General features: G+C 44.1%; 1 long non-coding RNA gene across 1 annotated transcript in view; it reads left to right on the top strand.

Moving 5' to 3' along the window:
- Nucleotides 1-15,477, top strand: part of LOC116660000 — a 207,719-nt gene extending 192,242 nt beyond the window's left edge. The window contains exon 3 of the long non-coding RNA XR_004315356.1: nucleotides 15,288-15,477. This is a non-coding gene — a long non-coding RNA (uncharacterized LOC116660000). The remainder of the gene's footprint in view (nucleotides 1-15,287) is intronic.
- Nucleotides 15,478-16,325: the final 848 nt, after the last annotated feature.

Here is a 16,325-nt window from a genome sequence, read left to right as displayed (position 1 = left end):
ACAGGATAGGAAATAGCAGCTCAGAAGCTGAAATGTAAGGAAACCTCGCAGTGATGCAGAGCTGATGCGCACGTGTCCCGTCGGGCTCTTTCCGGTAGCATCTTAGTGCCCGAGCCTGACAGCTCACCCCCCGTGGTACCGGGATGCTGTACTGCCTCCCTGTGTCTTTCCTTATCATCACCCTCTCAGACAGTCAGCTGGCAAAGGGCTCAGGTGTTTTGTGAAAAAGTTAACACAGAATGCATCTACAGGAATAATTCCAATTCTTTCACAGCCGCGCTTGGAATCCACAGCCAAAACCAAATCTCTCTGGACTCAAAAAGCTATCAAAATATTTGCTTTCTCCTCTTCTCTTTCCCCTTAACATTTTTTTTTTACTGATTTTTTTTCTTTTTCCTCTCCCTCACTTTATTGAATTTCTCCACGAGACCTTACATTTTAAATCCTTATAAAAATACCTACTATTTGAAAGTAATTTACATCTTCATAGCATGTGGACGCCTAGCTTACTGTCAGTTGTTCGTTCATTCATTCATCAGTTAGGTTCCAGACAAGAACTGAGCTGGCAGCTGTAGGAGAGTTAAAAGTACTTGAAGGACTCCCACAGCATAGCAGAGTAGCAATGCGTATCTCCAGTGATCAGACCTCGGTTTTCAAATGCCAGTTTCATCTAAAACTACTGGAGTCCCCTACAAGACAACTGGTCTCGGCTCTTCATAAAACTCGCTGTCTAAAAAAAGTGTGTTTTTCGAAGGGGGTGTGTGGTCAGTGAGGGACTGTTACAGATTTTTTTAAAGTAAAAATAATCATATTTTTACAGATTAATATGTGAACCATTATTGGAAAACAGATTGGGAGATGAAACTCATTGTGCTGGCCAGAATAAAAGATGTCCACGCCCTCATCCCCAGAACATATGAATATATTCTGTTACAAGGGAGCAGTAATTAAAGTTGTTAATCAGTTGGCATTAAAATAGATAGATTATACTAGATCATCCAAGGGGTCCAATATAGTCATAAGGATCCTTATAAAAAGAAGGAAGCAGAAAAGGGAGTGTCAGGGAGATGCGATGGAAGGAAAACTAACCTGCCATTTGCTGGCTGTGCTAAGGGAAGGGGCCATGAGCCAAAGGATGTGGGCACCCCCCAGGAACTGGAAAACTAAGGAAACAGAGTCTCCCATGGAGCCTCCAGAAAGGAATACAGGCCATCAGATGCCTTGATTTTAGCCCAGTGAGAACCATTTCACACTTCTGACCTCCAGGACTATAATGCATATGTGTTGTCTTAAGCCACTAAGACAACACATATGCATTGTAGTAATTTGTTAGAGCAGCAATAGAAAACTGATTGAAATGTTGGTATCAGAAGTGAAATTCTTCTTTACTAAATACCTAAAAATGTAGCATTAGCTTTGAAATTGAGCAGAGGCTGGAAGAATTTTAAGGAGCTTGATAGAAAGAAATGCTAGGTTTCCTACTGAATAGGGTATCTGAATATTAAAGGCTGTCAGGGAGGGCTGAAAACAAAATGAAGAATTCATTACTGGAAGCTTGAGGAAAGAGAATCCTTGTTACATAGTGACAGAACATTCAGCAGAATTGTGTCCTGCAGTTATGGCAGAAATTATAAACTATGAAAATGTGCATTTAGCGGAGGAGCTTTCCAAGCAAGTTGTTGAAGTTGCCATCGAGTTTCTTCTTGGTATTCATAATAAAATGTGAGAGGAAAGAGATAGATTGTGAGAAGAACTGTTAAGTTAAAAGGAACCAAGACTTGATAATTTGGGAAATTCTCAATCTATCCAGATTGTAAAAAAGTGGTAAAATTAGGTGCTGTCAAGAAAGCGTGTTCTAGAGAGAAAGCCATGGGTGTGGCGGGGCAACCTTTGACTGTTGCCTTGGAAGACTGAAAGGCCAGAGTATTCAGTCACAGAGGGCTGATTGAAAAGCTTTGGTATGTGACTTATGGATTCTCTCAGCCAACGCAGTACCATCTAGGCTGCAATAGATAGGAGGAGCCTCTTGTCTAACGGAGTCAATCCCTGTGACATAGACCAGAGACCCACAAGGTTCTTGAGAATGTTGTACCGGCAGAAACATTGCCAACTTGGAATGAAAGGAAAGAGAGACTGTAAAACAAAAGAAGGCTGCCTCCAAACTTCTACAAACAATAAAAGAGAGGCTGATAAAATTACCCAGTTATAAACATAAGCTACATTTTATAAAAAAGAAGGATGACTCAGAGGGCAGAGCTGCAGTCCCAGAGGACAGATTCATGAAGCACAAAGGATTAATTCCAGGTCTTGGAGCCAAATGGAGTTTGCCTGCGTGGATTTTGAAATTTCTTGGGGCTGGAGATTTTTTTTCTTCCATTGTATCCCTTTTTGAATGGAATCATCTGTAGCCATGATCCTATTCCATTGAATCTGGGGAGAAGACAACATGGATTTGAACTTCACAGGTCTACAGATGGAGAGGAACTTTGCCCCAGCGTGTGTCATAGCCAAAGTCTGATCTCTAACTGATTTAGGTGATGAGATTTGGGGCTTTTGAGCTGATAAGGTTTTGGACTTTGAGTTGATGCTAAATAGGTTGAGAATTTTGGGGATACTGGGATGCAGTGAATGTATTTTGCATGTGGGACAGATGTCCAAAGATGTCCACCTCATCCCCAGATCCTCTACATATGAAGAGAAAAGCAGAGGAGTTGATGTCACAGGGATGTGATGGGAGACAGTCTCAACCCATCATTGCTTTCTTTGAAAATGGAAGAGGGATGCCAGTCAAGGAATGTGGTCTTAAGATGGTGGAAAAGGTTAAAAACAACAACAACAGGATGTTCCCATAGAGTTTCCAGAAAGAAGCACAGCCCGGCTAACATCTTAATTTTAACACAGTGAGATCCATTTTGGACTTCTGACCTGTAGATTGTAGGACAATAAATTTGTGATTTTAGGACACTTAAGCTTGTAGTAATTCATTATAACAGCAACAAGAAGCAAATATACCTATAAAGGTCATTTTAGGCACAATTGGGTAACATTGAATCTACATTTAATGATATTATGGAAGGTTTGTTAATTTTGTTAGATGTGTTAATAGAGTGATTATGTTGGAGAATGTCTATTCTGAGACATACATGCTAGAGACATTACAGGTGAAGTATCATGAGGTTTGCAGCCTTTTTTTTAAGCGGTCTCCAAAAAAAAAATACACACACAGAGAGACAGAAATAAAGACAGTGACAGCAAAAGAGAGGGAAAAATCAAATGTGGCAAAAGACTAACAATTAGCGATTCCAGGTGAAGCATATACATATTTTTGTTGTGCAGTTCATTGAACAGTTCATCGGGGCATGAAATTTTTCAACATAAAATGTTGGAAGAAAAAAATATTTGAGTTATTCAAGCAAATGTATAGCATGAAAGGTCTTCTTTTCTCATTCTTGCTAATGAAGAATGTAAAGCCATAAATGATGACGTGTCAGAATGAGTGGTACTAAGGTGAGAAAAATTCATAGACGGCAGAGCATGGCATGGCCCCAAGTGCTGATGGTGGCTTTTTGGAGGTCGCAACACCTGAGCTGAATCTCAAAGAATGGGTAGAGGAAGGGACACGCTTTCCGTGAAAGGGACACAGTGTGAGCTGCGCAGGGGAACGGGAGAATGAGAGAAGGGCTCGCGTGGAGATCTTGATGGTATGAGCCACACTGGAATCTGGAGGAATAATCAACAGAGTAGGGGTTATTCTCCAAACTGAGTCAGCTTTGGGAGGAAAAGGGGAAATCAGGCACGAACGAGGACACTGCAAGTTCGACCGATGTGTATGGTCCCCCTGTTTGAAACAGACCTGTAAAGATCTCGCTGCCAGTGAGGGAACACTAACGATGTTTCCAAAGGGAAGCAGCAGAAGGAAGGCAGAGGTGTAAAATGTACGAAGTAGTTTAGTAAGATCAGTCTAGTAACATGCAAAGTGCCAAGCGGATTTGAAGGTGTCTTGGATTAGCGACACAGAAAGCAGTTGGGATGTTCCAGCCATCGGGTGCGAGGTGACAGGTGCCTTCCCTAGTATGACAGGGGTGAGATGCAGCAGAAAAGCCAAACATAGATTTTTTTTTTTTTTTGGAAGGAAAGGTCTTGGATTTTTTTGTTTGTTTGCTTGCTTTAATTAAATACTCTAAGGATCTGTCTTCCTCGCTAGCTGGCTCCGTGTACTCCTGTTTACTTTGTGGGCAGTGTGTGAGCTCCATACAGGGAAAGCAACATGAAAAAGCAAACTATTTAAATCAAGTATTCTGATTCCTAAAGTGTATTTTTTAGTTATTTAAAAAATTTAAAATGTACTATAAAATGTCTTCTTAAGAATCAGCTGCTTGTCTGAGCTGGCAAAACCTGATTCCTAGGACACTGGTGTTTCTCTTTCATAATTAACTCTAGAGACTAGCAGCCTTTGAGGAGTAACAGGATGCTCTGTAAGTTATTTACAACCATTTAATGTTTAGGTGCAACTCCTAAGGACTCTCCTCTTTTCCAAGTCTTTGTGGTTTAAAACTGTCTAATTAAGGACCTATGTAAAAGGTATGCAGTGTGGGCATAAATATTCCAGCGTTAGTTTTAAAAAGACAACAAAGCCCCAAAAATATGACACCCGGGAACTTGCTTGGTGGTGTGGGGGTGAGGAGGGGTGGAAGGTGCTGATTGAAAAATCTTAGAACTTTCAGAGAATTTGTAGCTTAGAAATATATGAGCGACCACAAAAAGCAGAAATCAATCAAGAAAATTATTACCCTCTGAAAAAGGGAGGACGAACATCTTCCATACATCCTGCCTGACAAAGCTTCCTGCTTAAAACACAGCCCTTGGCTGAGGTTCTGATTCTCTGAGTGCTGAGGTATTGTCTTTTTCCCTGCTGTATAGCTTGCTCTTGGCCCAGTGCTCAAAAATTAGCCTCAATAAATGTGAAAAATGAATGAGTGAATGAACGAATGTGCATACAGTCATTCAGATGTCCACCAATCATAGCTGCCCCTGATCAATTAATTGAGTGCTCTCAGAGAACTCACAGATAAAGGGAAAAAAAAAAGAAACCATGTTCAGCAGGTAAAAAAAAATTCTTCACTTTTCTGTAACTCAGTTAAACTTGTATTTGAACTCCCATTCCACCAAGATAGGTGAAACTTGAGTTCTGCTAGTCAAGGGTTTTCTTGCAATCCTGGTTGTTCAGGGTGGGGGACAGAGGATGGGTTGGGAGTGGTTCACTTATGCTGTGCTGGGCCAGATTGATAATCCCCTCGGGGTTCTTATCTAGGCACCCGCCGTCTCCTGAGATGCTCTTTCTTGGTCTGGTCCTCAACTGTGGCGCTCTTTGCTGTTTCGGTGCAAGGCTTGTTAAGGAAGGTCCATTATCAGCTGTTTCTACGACCCTCACTAGGTTTCTGTACCGAGCCAGAACACAGGGACATCCAGTTCAGGGTGGCCCCTTAAACTAAGAGCAAGATTTCCCCCTCTCTTGTTCATTGCCACACACCTAGTGCCCAGAATAGTGCCTGGCACAAGGTGGGCACTCAGTAGGTGGAACAGGTTGAATAACGTTCACTTGCTCTCTGATTTCCTGACACTGGGGGGAAACCACTATCCCCTCCCAGGGCTGCATCTGGATGTGGAGAAGAGAGTGTCTTCTGTCCTCTCTTATCCAGAATTCACAAGGCAATCCAGCATCTTCTCCAAAGACCTTTCTTATCTCTATCCAGGGACTGTTTCCCTAGTTGGGGGAAAGACAACTTCGCTATTGCTCCTCCGATGGTTCCCCAACTCTCTTGTCCAAGTTTGCTGCCTTTTCCTTTAGAGGGCTGGGTTTCTGAAAGTCAAAAGCCAAAAGTGGACTCATTTCTTCCTATGTATTCTGTTTGTCGTCCCATCCACGAGGCACTAAATGAAGGTTCATTGACGGAAAGCAGGAAGAACAAGGAAGATAATGGAAAACAAGGGTAAAAACAACATGGACAATGTTCTGAAATGTCAACCCACCAAAATTAGAATAATGTGTAATGAATATTTTACCATATGTAGGTTTGAGGTTCTGTGAGAAAACAGAGAACGCTCCCATGGCAGTGCTCCAAAGAAGGTGGTGGGGAAAGACTCTTATATGTAGTAACTATTTTATTTCATGCTTAGAGAACACATAGGCATTTATCATCAGGAGAACAGGTTAGGGGAGAGAGAGAAAACAGGAGGTACAATGACAGTAGAGGATGCTTAACGTAGAAATTGAGAAAGGCAAGTTCTGAGAAAGGCAGGTCTAGGCTCAAGTTGTGGCTTACCGCCTCCTAACGGGGTGGTCCTAGGCTTCCTTAGCTCTCTTAGCCTCAGTCTACTCATCTGTAAAGTGGGGTGTTGATACATACTTCATAGCTTGTCTGTGAGGATTAGATCATGAGCGTAAAGCACTTAGCACGAAACTAGCATTTGTTGACTGCTGAGTCTGTGCTGAGCAGTAAGTACTAGCTCTTGTTTAGAGGGCGAAATTGAGGCAATGGTCGTGGGAGAGATAAGATCTGAACTGTATTCTGGACCTATAAAGGAACTGGTGACTGACAGGATATGTGAAAGATGGACACTGGATATAGATTAAGGTGATCTCTGCTCTGGGCAAAGGCAGTGACCAATTCAGGCAAGCAGGACCAGGTTTGGGAAGGAGTAAAATCATTCTGTTTTGCATGTGCTGAGATTGAGATTTAGTATATCCAGGTGTAAGCACTGTGTTTGTCACTGGAAATGTGCGATAGGATAGGGTATCCTCTCCTTTTTCCAGTAAATAAATGCTGAATTGTTCTTTCAGATCCAAAGCTCATACAATGAAAAGACACTGATCACTGCCAAACTTAAATAGCTCCAAAAATGTCAAAATGCAGAGTTAATTAAAATAGTGAATCATTTTTAAACATTTTCTCTGCATCAGGAACTCTGCTAGGAAATTATGCATTACAGTGCCAAGAGCTGTACCTTATTTCATTTTTTAAATCCTCCCCATGTTGGACAAAGGGTGTTTTAACCTAAAAATGCATTGAAGTCATACTGTGAAAAGTGATAAACATTATCAAATGAGGGGTGTATTAATCTTGTTGATGCTCCGTTCCGAAGAATTAAGAGCCACTGTCTGCTTCCAGAATGGAACCATTAAAAGGTCTCCCTGGCTGATTATAATGGGTGCTGGCTGGATAGAGCTGGGAGCTGGGAGAGGGCAAAGAGGTAGAAAATGAAGAAAAGCAGGAAGAATATTTGGTCATGTTTGGTCCTGTCTAAAATATCCATGAAGATATTTGGTCTATGATAAAACCCTTGATATGTGGTTCCATCCAAAACCATTTGGTATGGACCAAATGCGCTCATGGATGCTTTGAATAGGACCGGATTTCAAGGACCTTTTGGCGTGGACCCAGTGTCTTATGGACGTTTTGGACAGGACCAAATGTCTTCTAATCAACGGAAGAGAACATAATGCTTTGGTACCTTTGTTTTGACTCTCGAAATTTTGAAAGCAGTTGCTAGCAGGAGGGAATCCTTCGGTGCCAGATTATCCCTGTATGCCATTTCTGATGCTATGAAGTGAAACAGTAGCGTTGCATTGGGTCTGGCACTCTCAAGTTGGGAGTAGAGTGCACCTTTGGGAATCACTAAAGTTGGAGGTTTGGCCAAATCACCCAGGGAGAGTATGTATTGGGAAGAGAGAGTTTCAAGGACAGACCTGAAGACAAGATCAACATGTAATGTTCAGAAAGAATGAGAAGATTCACCAGAGGAGACTGAACAAAGTGCCTAGAGAGGCAGGAGCAAGTCTAAGAAGAAGAGGAGGAAGAGATGGGAACGCTTTCATTAAACTACGTGTCCCACTTCAGATCATCGGCAAGCCGCTGTTAGCCTCGCGGTGGTGACAAAAACCAGATTGTCAAGAGTTGCAGCAACAATAAGTTGGTAAAGATAGTAAGTTCAGATCATTCTTTCAAGAACTTCAGCTATGAAAGTATGAGGTGTAAATAAAATTGTAGTTAGAAGGAAACAGGGGCAGGAGAAGGGAAAATGTCTGACCTGGGAGAGCACTGAACAACCACGGCGGTAGCAGGACCTCCCTAATGCTGTTCCTGCATTTCCTGTGTCTTGAACTGAAACATCACTGCTCTGAGTTAAACGCAAGTCATTTTGGGAAGAAGCACCAGATCCAAGCACCTGATCAGTCTTGGGGAAAGGAGAAAAGAAAGCAGAAACACACACAGTGTTGGAAATGAGTAAATGTCAGATCAGGAAGTATAGTCTTCCGTGTTCTGTATTCAGTCCAAACACTCCTGTTCTCAGTGAGTCTTCTCAGGCCCCAGGTCCCCCCATACTAAACCCACAGTGTCCCCAGTCACCTCTCCCTCTGCGGAGACACATCCTGGGATAAACACGCCTCTGTTAGCTGTCTTTCCTCTCTGCAGTGAACACACACCTATGCTTCTCTTTATCCACTTCCCTTCTGGTCTTTGCTGGTGACAATGTGACTTGTTAACTAACTTCTGGCACATCTGCTATGTGCCAGATGCATCAAAAAAAAAAAAAGGCCAGGAGATAGAGGGGGAAAGTCTCTGGTTGGATTCTCAAATACATACATCTAAGTAGAGTGAAGCCATATCAGCATCACCAAGGGGGATATTTCAAAATGTACACACTTCCCAGAGATAGTGATGGGCCCTCCAGACTTCGTATCTCCTTCCTCCTCCCTCCCCACCTCCCAGGAATCACCATACCGTAAGCTGTTGTTGGAAATGTAACATGTCCATCAAGTATACTGTGTACCACTGTTTTCAGAGGAGCAGGGGTACATATCAAAGAGCCACCATAACCCAAAAAACTAATTCAAACTAAGATGTTATTGGCTGATTTCTCATGGGGAGTTCTCTTGGGAAGGCAGCAGATAAGCCACAACGTAGGCTTTTAAAACCGTCCTGACATTCCTTAGTACCATCTGGGATGGAAAGTCATAGGACACCTAGTAAATGGGGTCTAGGAGTTGTTTTAATTCTATATTCAAGACAATGTTACCTGGACATCCACTGATTCAGCTCTCTGGAGTAACTATGATGTGCTGGACCAGTTTTATGAAATTAATTATCCGCCAGTGCAAAAGCTGCTCTGGAATGGGGACCAGAGACACTCAGTAGAGTGCGGTAATTGTGTTCTTCTGGGGGAAAGCAGGTGGACATATGAGAGTAACCAGGGCACACAGGAGGCAGCGCTGATGACTCCGAGGAGAGTCAGGGAAGCCTTCCTGTTGGAGGTGTAATGTGACAATGACTTTTTAAATTTCAGCAGAAGCATTCAAATGCTTTAACAGAAAGGAGCGGTCGAGATTTGGAATTTACGACCCTGGGACAAATTGGTAGCTGCTTTGCTCTTTGAGGTCCCCGAGCCCCAGTCACACTAAGCCCATCAGATGGGTGCTGCCTGGTCAGTGGCCGAGTCTACAGCCCTCCTGGTTGGGGGATAGATTACGTCGGACAGAACTTCCCCTTTAGAGAAAGTGATTCTCCCTAGAATCGTGCTCTGATGAATTGCATTATGCAGAGATTTGTAGATTTTGTACTCCCCCCATCCCTTTTCTTACTGAATTTACTCCAAAAAAAATGTAGAACAAAAGCTAAGAATAAATCAGCCATTTTTTTTTATCACAGCTGTGACTACCAGTAAAAAGCAAAAGTCTACAACAAATAACCTTGATTCATAATACTGTGCATACTAGGTGAATGGCTCAGTAAAACGCAATATTTCAGATGGATTGCCGGGGTAGGGTGACATCACAGGCAGGAAGGACAGGGAGTGCTTCAGACACATCGAGGTTCAGCACAGCGTAGAGCTGTGCTGACTGCTGGCAACACACTGCCTCTGTGTTCATTGTGTCTTAATGATGTAAATGGCCTTTGAAACATGTGATGGGAACACATTCGTGAAAGAACACAAATAAAAGACTTTGCTTCTCCCACCAGTAATGCTATTTTGTCAAAAAAAAAAAGAAAAAAAAAAAAAAAAGAAGGAGTAATTGTAAGTCCAATTGAAGCCGAGAGAAAACAGTTCTTTTAGAGGCATGTAGCAAACAGCACAGCAATCTCAAAACAGAGGAAGAAGAATGAACACTCCAGAATTGCTTTTGATGAGGAAGAGCAAATACCTCTGTTGAAGCTGCCTCCCTGTTTCTCAGATCTCTCTAAATTACAAAAGTTAAAAACCTGTAAAATATGAGTACAGTCTGTCTTCAGGGATTTCTATTCTTGCTAATATAGATCCATTATCTTCTCCATCAATGCTGTGTTGATCTTTTTGATTCATAACTCATGCATTGAAAAGACACTGAGCATTGCCAAGATTCAATAGTTCCAAATAATGACAAAATGCAGACTAAATAATGCTGGCTGGCCATTTACTGAACCCTTTCTCTGAGCCCAGAACTGTGCTGAAGAATGGTACATGCTAGTGCCAGCCGACATGTATTGTTTCATCATGTAATCCTCTCCAGAACCTCCGATGGCACTCATTATCCTCCTTTTACAGATGAGAAAACAATGCCAATTATTAAGCAATTTGCTGAAGGTTCCATAACCAGAAGGAAAACAGAACCAGATCGTAGTCTCAAGCAGGTCTGTCGCCGGCGCCGTGCTGGATCCCAGAGGGCGAGTTTGGCCAGAGAACAACATGGCAGTTATTCCTTCCGTCACTTGCTCAATACCGAATTCAGTGCCGTGTTCTGGGTTTAGGAAAGGACAGTGGCGTGTGCAGGGGCACGGGAGTCTGAACACACGGGTCAGTCTTTTAACACTTTATAATCCTGTTGGATGCAAGGCACACATGTTAATCAGAGCATATGAAGCACGTGTTAATTGACATTTCGCACAGTCACTGCTGAGAAAGTCATCCTCTTCTTCCACACTGACCACCCGCACCAACGCAAGCCACCGCGTAATTTATGAGGGCATCCTTCTTTTTCCAGCGGGCATACTTCAGCTTCAGCTCTTTCAACTCTGTGTCTGATCTATAAGACTGGATGACAGAAAGCCGAACTTTCTAGGTTCAACGAAGCTGTATTGTGTGGTAAGAATGAAGAGGCAGGCATTAGAGGAGCGTGAATTAGCAGAAGCCTGGCTTCTTAGGTTGGAATGAACACAGCGGCTTATGCTGACAAGAAAGAGACTCGTCTGTGTGCGCTGGAAAGCTCGTACTGTGGAGAGGTGGCAAATAAGTGAATAATGTGATAGTTTCCCTCTGTCAGCCCCTCTCAGCTGGAGCCATTGATTCCTGTCATCTGCAGCATTCCGTTTCACAGCCCATCCGGATCCGGGGGGCCAAGTGCGGAGCCTCAGCTCAGCCGGGTGTCAGAAATGGGAATGAGCCTTGTTTCCATCCAACTGGGTCTCCAGATAACTGGAATGATTGATTACTGGGCACAGGCTTGCCTGCCAAACACTAGCCTATTAAACATTCCCCTGGATTCTCTGTTCCCCAGATCTAGGCTTTGTTTCACATCAGTTTCCCCCCAGAGCCAGTTTCTCACTGGGCTCTCCTCAGTGTCCCTGCTGCTTAGCCCTGGCTGGCCCTGTCTTGTGAGAAGTAGGACCCTGCTTTACACATGCTCTGGCCCCCTGTGAGTTCAGTGAGTTGGATCATTTCGGGAGACAGACAGGTAAATACTCGATCTTCCTCTTCAATAGCCTGCACGGATTTGCCTTGGATTTTCTCCGATATTAACTCTTGCTCAGACCAGACACTCGTCACCATGCACCTTTGAGCACTGAGCCCTGGACCATTAGGCTGTTTAGCTGCTTTCGGGATTGGGGGCGGAGTCCATCCCGCAGCCTGTGCAGCCCGCCTCCTCCTCCCCCCATCACGGTTGTTGCTGAGCCGCGAACGCCTGATGTCTGGTGTTCGTTTATCACAGACAGGAAGCAAATGCGCTTATCCTTTCTCAGATGATCAGACCAGCAGAATGGAAATCACTTCGAAAGCTAGGTAGCGATACCTAGTTTTTATTTTAGGGAGAAATGAGGGGCTGTCATATGTTCTTGCACAGTGTGGAAAGATAAAACTGATGGGGTTACCTTTAAAATAGTAGGGGGAGGGTACAGCTCAGTGGTAGAGCACATGCTTAGCAAGCATGAGGTCCTGAGTTCAATCCCCGCTACCTCCATTTAAGTAAGTAAATGAATAAATAAATGAATAAATAAATAAATAAATAAATAACAGTGATAATCAACTCATTCTCTCTCTTTTTTTTTTTTCTACTTTCATTTCTTAGCAACCTGTCCCTTCAGCACAAACTCAGGAATATATTCCTAGGAATGACAAGATATTACATCTACTTTTTCTTAGGTGATTCGATTGGGGGTAAAAATCTGACCAAAGCTGAATCCGATCTATTGTTTTCCCTGCAGTTTGAAGGTGGGGAGCAGAGAGATTGAATCAGTTAGGTTAGTAGAGTTGTGAGCAAACTTTTTTCTTCCGCAAAGGACCAGAGAGTAAATACTTTGTTTTTGCCTTCCGTCTGCTCTCCATCACAGCTACTCAACTGTCCTTGTAGCCCACAAGCAGCCACAGATAACTGCACATGTGAGTGGGACTGGCTGTTACAATGAAGCTTTATTGACATAAGCAGGTGCCAGGCAGGCTTGGCCCATGGGCTGTGGTACACTGAGCACAGAGTTACATCCTGGTGAGTGTTTAAACGGAAGGATCAAATTGGGTCAGGTTGGGGCAGCCACGTGGGGCCCTGTGCATGCCGATGACAAATGCTGGAATCAGAAAGAAAATGAGAGCAGAGCAGCTTGGTGTTTCAGAACAGAGAAGAGAGGCCATCAGAATGCGGAGAGATAGTGGGGAGAGCCTCGGACCCCGGCTTTTCTGGTCCAAATCTTTTAAAGCTGTTCTTGATTTCTTATTCTTAGATCTTGATGAGATTGCCTTTTGCTCTTTTGCCATAAGACCCCTCTTAAGTTAGTTTTAGTGTTTCCAGTTCCTCTATCACCTCGCAAACTCTGATAAGGCAGGAAACAGACCAGGTGGCATCCTTGGCTGTCAGCATCAGAACCACGTCTGGTGTTTTAAGGCTGCCTGAGCTTCGGATGTGGTGAGACACACAGACATGGTAGTGATTTTCAAGAAAGAAGGAGATTTGTATACTCACAATAGATTCCTAAAAACAGGAGGCACACCGTGTCACCCAGGGCCACACCAGGGAGGCACCACCGTTGGTCAAGGGGCAGAGAAAGTTAAGAGAAAAAAAGCAAACAAGAGCCTTTCCTGTGGTTTCCATGGGAAAGAACTAACAAGGCAGGATAAGCAGGCTTAGGTTTGGCTGGGTTAAGTAACGGGTTGGCTGTGGGGCATCAGGGATGTCTTTAGTCCACGGGTACTTGGCCCTGGGGTGGTAAGGGTAGGGGCATGGTACCCAGAGTGTGACAGCCCATAAAGGAGGTGGTCATGGCTACAGCTCTGGAGCGGCTGGTTTGCGTACGAAAGTGGTGCTCAGAGGTGAGTCTTTTACTGCCTCTAGGAACTGGCTAAGCCCTGGGAGGCACCGTTCATTCCTCTCTGGTCAGCAAGGCCCCAAGATGTCTGAGCATCAAATAAAGAAACTAAAAAATATGGTTATTACATCTGGATAATTTCAACAAAAAAGAAACTTCGGGGTGGAGGGATGAATTGGGAGCTCGGGATTAGCAGATACTAACTACTGTATATAAAATAGATAAACAGCAAAGTCCTACTGTAGAGCACAGAGAACTCTATTAATACCTTATAATAGCCTATAATGAAAAATAACATGAAAAGGAATATATATGTATAATTGAATCGCTATGCTGTCCACCAGAAATTGACACAACATGGTAAACTGACTATACTTCAATAAAAAAGTAAATAAATAGAAACCACTCATCTCTTGTGGCCACACTGCTGAACTCTGCTGCTGCTGCTGCTGCAAAGTACCTTTAACTCCTCCCGGGTCTTCTTGCTGCTTCTTCAAGGTTCAGATTCCCTGGGAGGGTCATGCATTTGGCTGGACTCCGGTCACATGCCTGTGCGCTAGCTGCCAAGGGACCAAAACGGAGAAACAGATGCTTGTTTCCGTTCAGCACCTATAGTGAGAGGCATGGTCTGTCTCCCATGACTTTGGGATTTCCTCTAAACAAGAGAATTTTCTCATTTGGGGAGGAGAGGTGGGTTAACCGAGGAAAGTCAAATGTGTAGAACAGCTGATCAGGGTGGATTGAAATAGGAAGGGATTAGAGTTTAGATAAATATCCAGGAAATTTAGATAGATAGATAGATAGATAGATAGGTAGACAGACAGACAGACAGACAAATACACACCTCCATATATATGTATATTATTTCTCCAAGCAAGAGGCAGAGGGGTTAAGAGTGTCAAGGTCAATGTCAATGGGACAGGAAAGGAGGGAAGGGATTCTAGATGTTTTACAGAGTATTCACAGGGCATGATGACTGGGGCGAAGGTGAGGATATACATGAGAGAAGAACCAAAGGTATATGTAAGGCTTTGAGCTCAATAAAATCATGCTGTTGGTAACAGAAGTGTGCTGAGCTTTCTGGATCACAGGGTATCTAAGTGCAAGACCCAGGGAAGAGGAGAAAGGCGGCACCCACCGGAGCTAAGGTGACTCAGGGCAGAGAGAGGGAGGTTTATGTCGTCTGAATATTTGTGGCAGTAGAGTCTCACGAGACAGGGATGCTCTGAGGTGAGGCGTGTAGAATTTAGAGAGGTGGTAAGGAAATCTCAGGGAACTGCAGACTGAGCTTTTGTAAAATCCCAGAGAGCTCATAAGAAAGAGGAAGACAAGCCAGGGGAATTAAATTAGGACAAGTAAGAGGACCTGGAGCGGAAGCTAGAATGAAATGGGGGCAAAAATAGGAATCTTGACGGAAGTGATGGCGGCCTCCGATGGGGGAAGGTTTTAGGATTCAGTTAGATAGAAACGGGGCCTGAGCAGAGCAAATTCCACTACAGCTGACCGTGTCCCGGGGAAGCGAGGCAGGGGCGTCGGGCACTCACACAGGGTGTGCGGCAGAGGAAAGGAACACATTTCCCCAGACTTTTCAAATCCCACCTCCCGCACTTCCCCTGTCTCCTTTCACCCCACTTCAGCTCTGGCTGATGGTTAATATAAACTTGCAGAGCCCCACACAATTCCGGGGAAGTAGATTCGTTGGCTTACCTAATCTCTGTCCCTCTTCTTTCTTTATTGCAGAGACTCAGCAAAGTCGAGGTGGAGAAAAGATCATGTTTTTGCTGGAAAATCAGAGCAAGGTAGAAGGAATTGCATCAGATCTTGGTTCCAGCTGACCTCTTCCCTGACCCAGGGAAGAGGGCCAGGCCAGAGGACATCAGAGGGCCGCTTTGAACTGTAAGTGTCCTCCGCAGAAAGCAGCTGTATTTCTTTCTTTCTTTTCGGTATAGATTACTGATTAATGTATTTATTTTTTGCATCTTGGATCAGGTGGGCGTCTCATGTGTTCCCAAGTCTGGTCCTCGTTTCTCGTAGTGAAAGAGGAAGGACGCACCCCGAGTTGACATAGGAGGAAACACGTTAGATATAAAGCTCCCTTTTAAATACTATTAAGATCTTGATTTATTGCAAACGTCAAAGTCTGCCCAGGGCTTGGAGTTACTCTCTCTCTCCTTCCTCCATTTGTAGTTCTAATCAAACATGGAGGAAAATCAATAATGGACAGGTCTTATCCTTTGAGCTGCTGGAACCTGCTGAGGTCTGTGTATCTATCAGCACAGAGTGTGCGTGCGCGCACACACACACACACACACACACACACGACACCCCTGCAAGTCTCTCTAGCCAATTCCGGCTTCTGAAATATTTTGCTCCTCGGAGACCTCATTGCTACACCCCTGTTTCTTCTCCTTCCTCCCCTCCCTTTACTTGGTCCCAAAACCCCAGTCATCTTCAGGGCCCCCCCAGGGTCGGCTCAGACCCCACTGCAGCCCCTTTCCTTTGTGGCCAAGCCACACTGAGTCGGGGGAGGCAGAGGCAGCCAGGCACTCAGTGCGGTGAGACAGTCCCGACGAGATTGATGGGCCCTATATCACAGCTGAGAGGCTGGAGGTGGTAAAACGGAGGCGCCGGCAGGAATTTATGGGAGCTTGTTATGACAGATTCCTCGACTGAGGATGAGAAAGGTGCCGTTAGAACAAAACCAAGCTCCCAGGGATGTTGCTATAAACAACAGGCCCCACCGCACAGCCCCGGCACCAAGCAGATCCATAATTCTCA

Source organism: Camelus ferus, chromosome 26 (assembly GCF_009834535.1).
Source record: "Camelus ferus isolate YT-003-E chromosome 26, BCGSAC_Cfer_1.0, whole genome shotgun sequence".
Lineage (NCBI taxonomy): Eukaryota > Metazoa > Chordata > Mammalia > Artiodactyla > Camelidae > Camelus > Camelus ferus.
The sequence above is the reverse complement of the archived record's forward strand: the minus strand, read 5'-3'. Positions and strand labels throughout refer to the sequence as shown.